Below are 11,019 nucleotides of genomic sequence, written 5' to 3'. Positions count from 1 at the left end.
CGAGAAATCATGCAATTATACACTTTTTCACGTGAGAAAATGTAGAACATGGAGTGAAACTTCAGTTTCTTTGAGCAAGAATGAGATTTTTCATGCGAGAAATTGAGGAATATATGAACAGAAACGACTGAACATTAAAAATTTGCAGAATAAAGAATAGATGAGGCCAGAAACTTGATTTCTTTGCCCCACAATGGGTGCCAAAAATGTGAGTGGTAATTGTGGGCCTTTGAATTCACACACACTTCAACATGATCATTATATGAAGAATCATCTTGTAATGAACATGAGATTGTTCATCCAAAGCAACTTGACAAGTTGATTTGTTGCCTCTTAACTAGATTGATTTTTCTATTCACTCTTAAATTAAGAAGCTAGCAACCAAACATCTAGAATGAAGGATTTTAAAAGCTAGGTGATGTGCAAGATTAATCAAAATGTAATGCATATATTAAGCTAAGAGTAAGAAAGAACAATTAATCTAAATGAATGCATATTTAACTAGATGAGATTAATATGCAAGATTAATACAAACTATGAACGTAAATATGTGAGTGATTAATTCAGCATAAGTTCGATACAATTCATTTGCAACCTTTGAAATGAGGAATTGAGAGTTTCTTAAATAGAATTCCAAAATTGATCAACAATCAAGATCAATTTGGATGAATGGTCGAGATTAGAAACGAGATTTAGTTAGAATGGAATCTTCCTTGTGCAAATGAAGTTAACTAATTACTTTTGAGAGGAATAAGGAGTTAACTGATTTAATTACTTTTCTGATTTCAGTCAACTCAGAATTTCCATTTTTGAACTGAAGAGAGGATTTGGAGAGTATATTTAATTTAATAAAATTGAATATGACCTCATAAATGCATAATATTAATTAATTGAATAATTAAATTCAATAAATTAGAATGAGGATATAATTAATGAAATTAAATACATTTAATTCTTTAATGTGTATTTTAGCCAAAGGGGTAAATTTAATTTAATTAAAGTGCTAAGACTCATAATCAAATTAAATTAATTAATAGGTTTACCTTTGCTAATTCAATTAGACATAGGAATTAAATAGAATATGTAATTAATGCATATTAGGGATTTTCTACATTTGCCACTTAGATCAAGTAGCGATTATCAGAATTCAGAATTGCCTAGTAAAATAGAACTTTAAGATTGATTAATGGACCAAAATTGGTTTAGCATGGCAATGTGCCAATTTTGGGGTATTATATTTTGTTCCTAATTTTATGACCTTCATTCTTGAATATGACATCATATTCATTTTCACATATTTGTCTAATAATCAATAGGTTACAATACAAACCCTTCACACAACAAACATTTTTTAGAAAAATACTCACCATAAAAAATATCTTGATCCTTTCCAACAATGTATATCGCCCTATCATAACCAAATATAACAAGACCATCATCATACTTATCCAATGGAACAATTTTTCTTTTATCTCTAGTCATTTGATGATAACAACCATTCATTATTTTTCCTCCTAACATATAAATAATTCTTGACATCATCAATCTTAGCACAAATGTTAAAGATATCAATTTCATATTTATTTGTTGTATATCTCCCATTTTCTTTTTGCATGACATTTTGATGGGTATAGCTTGGGTGTGTATGCTCATATATGATCACGTTGGACTTGCAAGAGGTTGTTACCTTTGAGTTGATTTTATCTATGTTGTTGCATTGACAAGTTATTTTTGTTTATTTATGGTTGTATAAACCATAGTACTTTAGTTGGTTTTGTACTACTACTTCTATGTGATTTTTTGAGTTGATATTTTAACATGCTGATTGTTCTATTGTTATGATTTTATGTTGGTTTTTTGAGATATGTCTTGTACAATAATTCTTGTATTTATTCTAAGATTTTTGTTGTGGTTGCTCTTGGGGTCTTCTTTGCTTCGCTTTGATATGAGGTGATAATTTCTTTGATGCGTGTTCCATTGATTACCTAGACCTTGATTAAATCGTGATGTTATTTCGTGAGTACCCATGTGTTTTGATTGGTGTTTATGCAGTGTGATGCATTTTATTACTATACTTTTTTCTAGTTCCTACAATAGTGTTGATATGTATGTTAGAATATGTTGTTTTAGTACTTTGATGAGATCTACATTATGATTTTAGTTGGTTTACGTTGCTTTTAGAACTATGGATGTTATATCATGATGATTTTATGGGATCTGATGAGGTATTGTGCCATATATCTTGTTGAGTATTTTAGTTGCTTACTACCATTGATATTTACCAAGAATAATTAAAAAATGGTTTATTTAAATGATTTTAATTCAATTGCAATGTTAATATGATTATATGAGGTATATTTTCTCACTCCACCACTACAATGCATTTTTCCCTTTGTTTTGGTATGAAGGGAGACAGAGTTATAGTTCGTTGCTTGTGACATCTACATGATGTCTTGTTCTCCTTCACTTTTTGATGTCATTTATATTCATTTGCTTTGGTTATTTATACTGTGAGCAACTACACTTGATGCTTTCATATTTTAGTGGTACTAGAGACATTCACTTTGAGTTGTAGGGATTGAATATGTGACTACATATCCATGGTAGTTGGCATAGGAGATAGTAACTTTGGCCTTATATAGCCAATGTCATCCATGTATGGGTGGTGTATTTGTATTATATTATTATCCCTTCAATACATGTTGGTAAATATAGATTCATGTTGCAATGGACTTGTGACCGTGTCTCTACATTTAGAGCTTCACCATTTTCACATAAGGTTTTAAATTAAAATATTTGTTTTTATGTTAGGATTTTTAATATTTTATTTACTGGCTAATTTGTTGTAGTTGGATTCCAATTAATTAGGATCAATTTATTTTATTTGGGAATAAGCTAACTGGTCATTTAATTATTTAAATAATTACTTTTATAAGTCACTTTTGAGAAATGTATTAATAATGCCAAAAAGGGCATTTTATTCTCACTTCCTATTTTTATGTGTATGATAATTTGAATTTGGCTTCAAAACCCTCTTGGAGAAAATCACTCTTTTGTTTGTTGTGTTAAATCCAAGGATTTGATTTGTGCATGGAGAATCTTGTCGGATTTGTTTTAGGATCACTTCACCTTATAAAAATTTCAGCTGATTTAGTGGAGTCTTCATTTTTTTCTCCCCTTGTTTTTTACCATTTGTGAGAGATACAAACTTTTAGATCACTCATTTTACTTTGTTATTTTGATTGAAATAAATTGCAATAGGACAATGGATTTAGAATTAGCATTCTCCCACACTTGTGTTTGATTCTTCCTCTTGATTAGGTAGTTGTGAGGATTTCTATTATTTCGCATGTGGTTTTTTGAAGTTTTTGGAATGTTATATTATATTTTTGTGAAGTGCTATAATTTGAGATTTTAATTGAAAAGTATGTTTGTTGGGTTGATTCACACAAATGGGATTTAATTTTTGTCAATTTCTCTGATCCTTGAATTTTGGGATTTTTGTTGTTGCCTCATTTTGTGCGTCATACAAGACTTGTGATTGCCATGATTGGGCTGATTTAAATTTTGAATTTAGTAGTCTCCACTACAAAGAGTAAGATTCTGAAATTGCAATAGTTAGAGGACATTCTAGGTATTTTTATATTTTGATTCAAAAACTCTCTTTCAATGTTAAATTGTTGATTTTTACATATTGCACGATTTTGTCAAAATTTGGGTATTTTCTTACTTTTGGGCATTTTGAGCCTTCCTCGTATTCTAACGAGATGATTAGTAGTTTCCACGAGAATCTCCTCTTGGAAAAGTGGTCAATCAAGCAAGTTGTAATTTGGGCTTATTCACATTTTTATTCAGTACAACTTGAGTGTTTTTGGTGTTGAGATATTCTCCTTGTTTATTTTTCCCTTGTATTGGCACATTCCATGCTTGAGAATGAGCTCACATGTGATATGTATATGTATGATGTTGAGGCGGCATCTAGATATATAGTTGAGCTATGCTCCTATCCTGATGTTTGAATGACCTATGCCCTTGGTGTTTGAGACCAATAGATTTTACCATGTTATGGTGGTTTATGACATTGAGAGTCTTTGATGGAATTTGCCTTATTGCTTTATCTGTGTTTTTCTTTTTCTTGTGCCTCTTTTTTGTAATAAGGTGAGCATGTTTGGTGTTTGGTGTGTGTGTTTGTCACTTCTTACTTGCATGTATGTCTTATGTTTGAGGTATGGTTACTATCTCCATAGGCATGACAATGTGGACCTATAGGTACCATGCGGTTGGGAAACATTGGCAATTATACTGTTGTTGGGATCAATGTTTAGGGATGGACTTCCTCTAGCTATGAGACATTGGAGCTTGAAAACTCATCCTTGGTATGGAATTAACACATGCCTTGTATTTTCATTTTGTTGTTCTTGAGTAGCATAAATTTACTTATGCTTTCATTTATGTATATTGATGCAATCGAGTGACGTTGGCCTCAATATCGTGTACAGGTACTCCCCAATGTTGAGTTAGTTTTTGTTATAGTTGCATGATGAAGAAAACATAGGACAAATTTTATGATTTGTGTGTTTCAATTCAACTTTCCCAAATGATGTTTGGGTATGCTTTGGCATCTTTGCAGATCATCGCATCTATCTAGTGATTGTTGGTTGTGACCCTATAGACTAAGGCATTTTTGGGCTACAATCCACTAGTTTTCCAATTGTCATCTTCATTTGAGAATTTTCATGTGTGACTCTTTGGACTAGGACATTCTTGATTGGAATTCTACCAATTTCTAACCAAGATCTCTATTGATCAATGTATGTTCTTCCCAATTGACATCTTTTCCTGAACATTTGTATCTCCACCTAGTAAAGATATGGATGAAGTTTTGAGTTATGGGTCTCATGTGTGTGCTTCTAGGTTGGATTCCTACGGGTTATTGATTTCTTTGTGAGCCTTTTTATTGATGGTATATAGATGTTTAATTAGCTATTGTGGGGATATGATTAAAAGGTCAAACAAACTTGTATGATTAACCATAGTAGGAATATTTCTTTCGGGCTTCAACTGAACAATGTTTATTTGGGATTAAGGTCCTATGTATCTCCCTATGGATAGTCATGATTTCTTGCCAACTTAGCCTCTTGTGTTCTATGAATGTTGCTTGGATCCTTGAAGAGCATGCTTGGGAACTTGTAGACTCTATTCCAAGTTTACAAATAGTGGCTTGGGAATATTTGAAAGTGTTGAAAGACTTCCATTTGTATTATGTGAACATGTGAGTGTATGCCATGTTTCTTGATTTATGATTATGCTTTAATTCTTTTGAGCACATGCTTACTAAATATATATGTTACGTAACTTGTTCAAAAATATTTATTCAATGCATATCTTATCCATGTTGTCCAAGGATTTCTAGGTGAGGCATTGCATTATTAACCTCTTCCTTGTCTTCTTTAGCATAAAAGAAATAGTATTCTCCATCTGATTCATCATCTACAATACTAAAATATTCATTTACATAATTAGCCTTTTTATTGAATCTTGTAAACCTTTGTCGAGGACCTCTCTCAAAACATCTATTTGCCAAATGACCAACTTTACCACATCTAAAGAATTTTTGGGATAACATATCTTTATATTTTTTGATACCTACCTTTCTTCAATCTTCTTGAAAAATTAGCTTCAATCTTTGTTTCATCATCACCATTAGGTTTATCAATTTTAGCTACTTTGAATATTGTTTCATATCTAGTTCAGTCATTGCCATACTTTCTCAACTCAAACATTATCAAAGTGCCCAACAATTGTTCCTTGGTAAACTTCTTCAATAGTCAAAAATTTGTCACTATAACTCTTAGATAATGTCATCAAGATCTTCTCCATAAAGTCTTCATCAATTATGTTGTGTAAGAACCCTTCATAGACTCTTCTAGTATAAAACATCAGCTGCTGTTCTAGTATTTTATTTTTTTCCCTCAATGACAACATTAAACCTTCTTGCATGTGTTGTAGTACATTAGTACTGTAGCATTTACTATTCATGGGTATTATAGCACGTCACTATTCACGGTGCTACTATTCACATCACTGTAGCACCAAACATAATTTTGATTTGCAAATGATTATATATTAATCTTCCACAACTAGCAAACTTGCAAACCTCTAATCTTGAAACCCTTGAATAATCTTTCCATTCCTTCACCAATATGCTCGAATACACCTGTATGATGTCCTCCCAATACCAAATTCACTGGATATATCACCAGCTCAAATGGAGGCACACACAAGAACTCTATTCTCCAATGGAAAATGTTGAAACCCTTGCTCAGAGCTCAAAGAAATCAATAATCAAATATGCAAATAATGGGTATCTAGCAATGAAGCTCTCACCTCTATTTATTCTTTTCCTTCACCCCTCTAAAAGGAAAAAAAATTTATTTAATTGCACTCTCTAGAGGCTTCCCCCTTTCCAATACAATAATTAGTTGTGTTTCTAGAAAATTAAATTAATTAAATATATAGTCACCTTTAGATTTTTAATTTATTTGTTGACTTTAATTAAATTTATTTCTCCACTTATCCATCGGAGAATGATAGGATAAGAACTCCATTGAGGGCCTAAAAGATGGGGGACATTACTGTCTGCCCTCCCTAAAATTGCTTATCCTCAAGCAACTTCAACTCTGGATGCTGCAAAATCTCCTCATTCTCCCATATCACATCGTCTACCAACAAGTCCATCCATTTCACTAGATACTCCCTTATAGTACACCACCTCAAGTTCCTTTCCCTGAAATCAAGGATAGCATCTAGCACCAATACAAGTTTTCCCTCATCACCCAGGGTGAAAGCATTATAGAAGGAACAATATGGTGTCCTAACACCTTTTTAAGATGTGACACATGAAAGACATTATGGACTTTGCTTTCTATTGGAAAATCCAACTCATAAGCCACATCTCCAACTCTTTTGATCATATTGAAAGGCCCATAATAACATGGCTCAAGTTTCTTGACACCACTCTTTTTGAGAGTGGACTAGCGATAAGGCTGCAACATCAAATATACCATATTACTGACTTTAAAAGGCTGCTTTGTCTTCTTTTGATCAACATGTTGCTTTTGTTGAATCTGTGCCTTAGTGATGTTCTCCTTAAGAGCCTTTAAAATGCCTTGGCACCAAATAAATGTGTCCTATTTAAATGATGAGCTCATTTACAAGGGTGAACTCACTTATCCTGGACCAATCAATCTATGAATCTTGATGCCCATGTATCCTTTTCATACTTGACAAGGATCAAATATCTCCAATCCTCCTATATATCTATCATCAATCTCAAGTGGGGTCTTCATAACAAGGCATCTGCTACTACATTTTGTGTCCCCTTGAAATAGGTAATATCAAAGTTGTATGCCTGTAATTTACTTACCCATTTCTACTACCTGCCATTAAGATCTCACTACCCCAGAAAATGTTCCAGGCTATTATGGTCAATTTTTATGCTTAATTTGTTGCCCACTAAATACTGCCTGAATTTTGAAAAAGCATGCATTATGGCTAACATTTCCTTATCACAAATGCTGAAGCTCCTCTCAAGTCCCCTAAGCTTCCTAATCTCAAATACAATCGGGTGCTTGTCCTGCATAAGCACTGCTCCAATACCCTCACCAGATGCATCACAATGAAGCTCAAATGACTTACTGAAATTTGGTAATGCTAGCACTAGACAAGAAGTCATCAACTCCTTTAATTTGTCAAAACACTTCGGTGCTTCAGGAGTCCACAAGAAAGCCCCCTTCTTCATCAAATCCGTCAAGGGTGTTGCATGCCTAGTATATCCACTAACAAACCTCCTATAGAACCCACACAACCCCAAAAATCCTCTCAACTATGTTAGGTTCACTGAAGTAGGCCACTCAAAAATTGCATAATTCTTTTCAGGATCCATGTGTACTATGCACTGATAATGCGACCAAAGTATAATAACTCTGATAATCCCAAATCACATTTAGACTCCTTTGCATACAAGGACTTCCTACTCAGAATGCTCAACATAGTGTCTAAGTACCACACATGCTCATCCCATGTCCTACTATACAACATGATGTCATAAAAAGACTAATACAAATTTCCTCAACTAAGGTTGAAAAACCCTATTCATCATGGATTAAAAAGTAGCTAGAGCATTAGCTAGCCCAAATGGCATAACTAAAAACTCAAAATGGCCACAATGACACCTAAATTTCATCTTCTCTATATCCTTCTCTCTGATTCAGATCTGATGATAGCCTGATCTCAAATCAATTTTGGAGAAGAAACATGCTCCATGTAGCTCATCTAATAACTCTTTAACCTATTTTTTATAGTCTTCTTGTTCAGGACCATGTAATCTATACACATCCTAAGAGTACCATCCTTCTTCTTCACCAAAACCACAAAAGAAGCAAAAGGAGACTTACTTAGTCCAATGTGCCCCATAAAAAGTAGTTCCTTGATGGTTTTCTCAATCTCATTATTCAATCTCTTTGGATGCATGTAAGGTGTGATCATGATGGATTTAGCTCCCTCCTCCAACTTAATAATGTGCTCAATACCCCTATCTTGAGGTCTACCTGGTGGTATGACATTGAAACCCTTATAGTGCTTGATTCACAGTTCCTGTATGTTAGGATGATATTCCGATTTTTGATTTCCTTGTGATGGCATTAAAGTGAAACAATATGCCTACTCCACCTAATCGTGTCTCAGCAACCAATCCATGTGTTTGTAGGACATCATCCTAAACTCACTGTCATAGATGGCCATAAGAATGTGTGTTTTACCATCAATCTGCAATGCCATCACCATTTCTCTGAATTTGAGAGTGAACTCTTCAATATCATGTAGCCAAGTCATGCCAAGAACTAAATCCATGTCACCCATGTTAACCACATAGATTTCAGACTTGAATTCAAAGTTATTAATTTTTGATGGAAAACTTGTGATCTTTCTATCACATTTGAGGAAATAGCCATCAACTACCCTCACTCTTAAGCCCTCAAACTGCTTGTTTTGGATCCCACGCCTCTCAATCAACTTGGAATCAATGAAATTATGTGTGGAACCTATATCTAGCAATGTAATAACTCGTTGTTCAGCCAACACTTCTCTCATCCTAAATGATCCCTCCTACTGCACACTAGTGAGATGAGCTTCTTTAAGCATGCCCTCAATCTTCTCTTCATCGGTAGATTTTTGCTTAAGTTTTTCATCATCCAAATTCTCTTTTTCTTCATGGGATTCCTCATTTTTAGTTTGCTGGTCCAAATTTTCACAATCAAAATCTTTATAATAAGCCCACTTGCTTTATCCTTGGGTCTCAAGGGACAATCATGGTTCATGTCATAGGGTCCTTTGCAATAGAAACATAATTTTTTCTTCTTCATATCATTCAATGTTTCTCTATCAAGAGGTACAAAATATTTTTCTTTATTCTCAATTTTTTATTCATGCGACTCTGGTTTCTTGAAAAATGGTTTAGTATCTTTGCTGAAAGAAGCATCCTTTGACTAAAATTTATTCATTGGGGCTACATGCTCCATACTTCTAGCCTTTTTAATTGCTTTTTGCAAATTTAATGGATCAAAGGCTTTTACCCAACCCTTCAGTGGTTCAGATAATCCCTTAGTGAACAAATCTACCAATCTCCTATCTAAAATGTCTGGTACCATAACACATAAATGTTGAAAGTTACTAATGAAGTACTCTAATCCTCTTGTCTTTCTAAGATGGGACAACTCTTTGAAATAAACTTGTTGGTCTTTCTTGTCAAACCTCTCTACCAGTCTATCCACAAAGTCCTGATATGAAGTCACGTGGTAATGCTAAAGGGTATCATCCCATGGTAGATGTAGCATCATATATTTTATTGCCTCCACTTCTATCATAGGTCTCAGTGCTAAGAAGATATCAAGCTTGTGAATCCAAGCCTGCACTGTCATTTTTGTACTACCATAAAATTTAGTCAAGGAAAGCTTGCTTGTAGCGTGCTTTAATCCATTATTTTGGCCACGAGGTCTTCTATCCTATCTCTCTGCCCTATAATGTTCTCTTCTCTGATTAACAAACCCCTTAAATGTCATCCTCTCTCGCATCTGTGGAGCTAATAACTCCCATTCGTCATTTGCTGCCATGAGGATATTACAAACACCTGGACTCATGCTTCTTCTGCAAGTGCTACCTCAGGCTCATCTCTAATGAAGGTCGGATGCTCTAGGTGATCTCATTGCACTCTGGTTGTCCCCTTGTTCATGATTATGTCTATCTTGTGGGTTCATCTACTCAACCATGGTGGTGAGTGCCTGCAAGGCCTGAGCCACCTGTTGTTGTCCTGTAGTCATTGCTCTCAAAAATTTTCTTGTTTCCTACTACTCATTTCTGGTGTCCCTAGGTTGGATACCTTCTTGCCTGTAACCCATAGTGTCCAACTGACTGTCTACAACTAGTTCCTTATCAAATAATGTCTGCCTATGAGTGTAATGTCTGTGAGAATTAGCCTTAGGTGGCTGCATGTGATTGTTAAACCTTGAGGATGATACTAATGTAAGAACCGTTCACAAACTCTTTTGGTATAAAACATTAGCTGTTGCTCTAGTATTTTATTTTTCTCCCTCAATAACAACATAAAACCTTCTTGCACATGTTGTAGCAGCTTAGTACTGTAGCATTTATTGTTCATGACTACTATAGCGCGCCACTATTCATGGGCACTATAGCGCGACACTATAGCACGTGTACTGTAGCAGGGTTTTGTAGCACTACTATTCACGTCACTATAGCAACAAACATAATTTTGATTTGCAAATGATTAAATCTTAATCTTCCACAACCAACAGATCTGCAAACCTCTAACCTTGAAACCCTTGAATAATCTTCACATTCCTTCACCAATATGCTCAAATATAACAGCTATATGATGTCCTCCCAATACCAATTTGTCTACCTATTTCACTAGCTTAAATGGAGGCACATATAAGAACTCTA

This window comes from Cupressus sempervirens, chromosome 10 (assembly GCF_028749045.1).
Source record: "Cupressus sempervirens isolate cs-2001-9-10 chromosome 10, ASM2874904v1, whole genome shotgun sequence".
Lineage (NCBI taxonomy): Eukaryota > Viridiplantae > Streptophyta > Pinopsida > Cupressales > Cupressaceae > Cupressus > Cupressus sempervirens.
The sequence above is the reverse complement of the archived record's forward strand: the minus strand, read 5'-3'. Positions refer to the sequence as shown.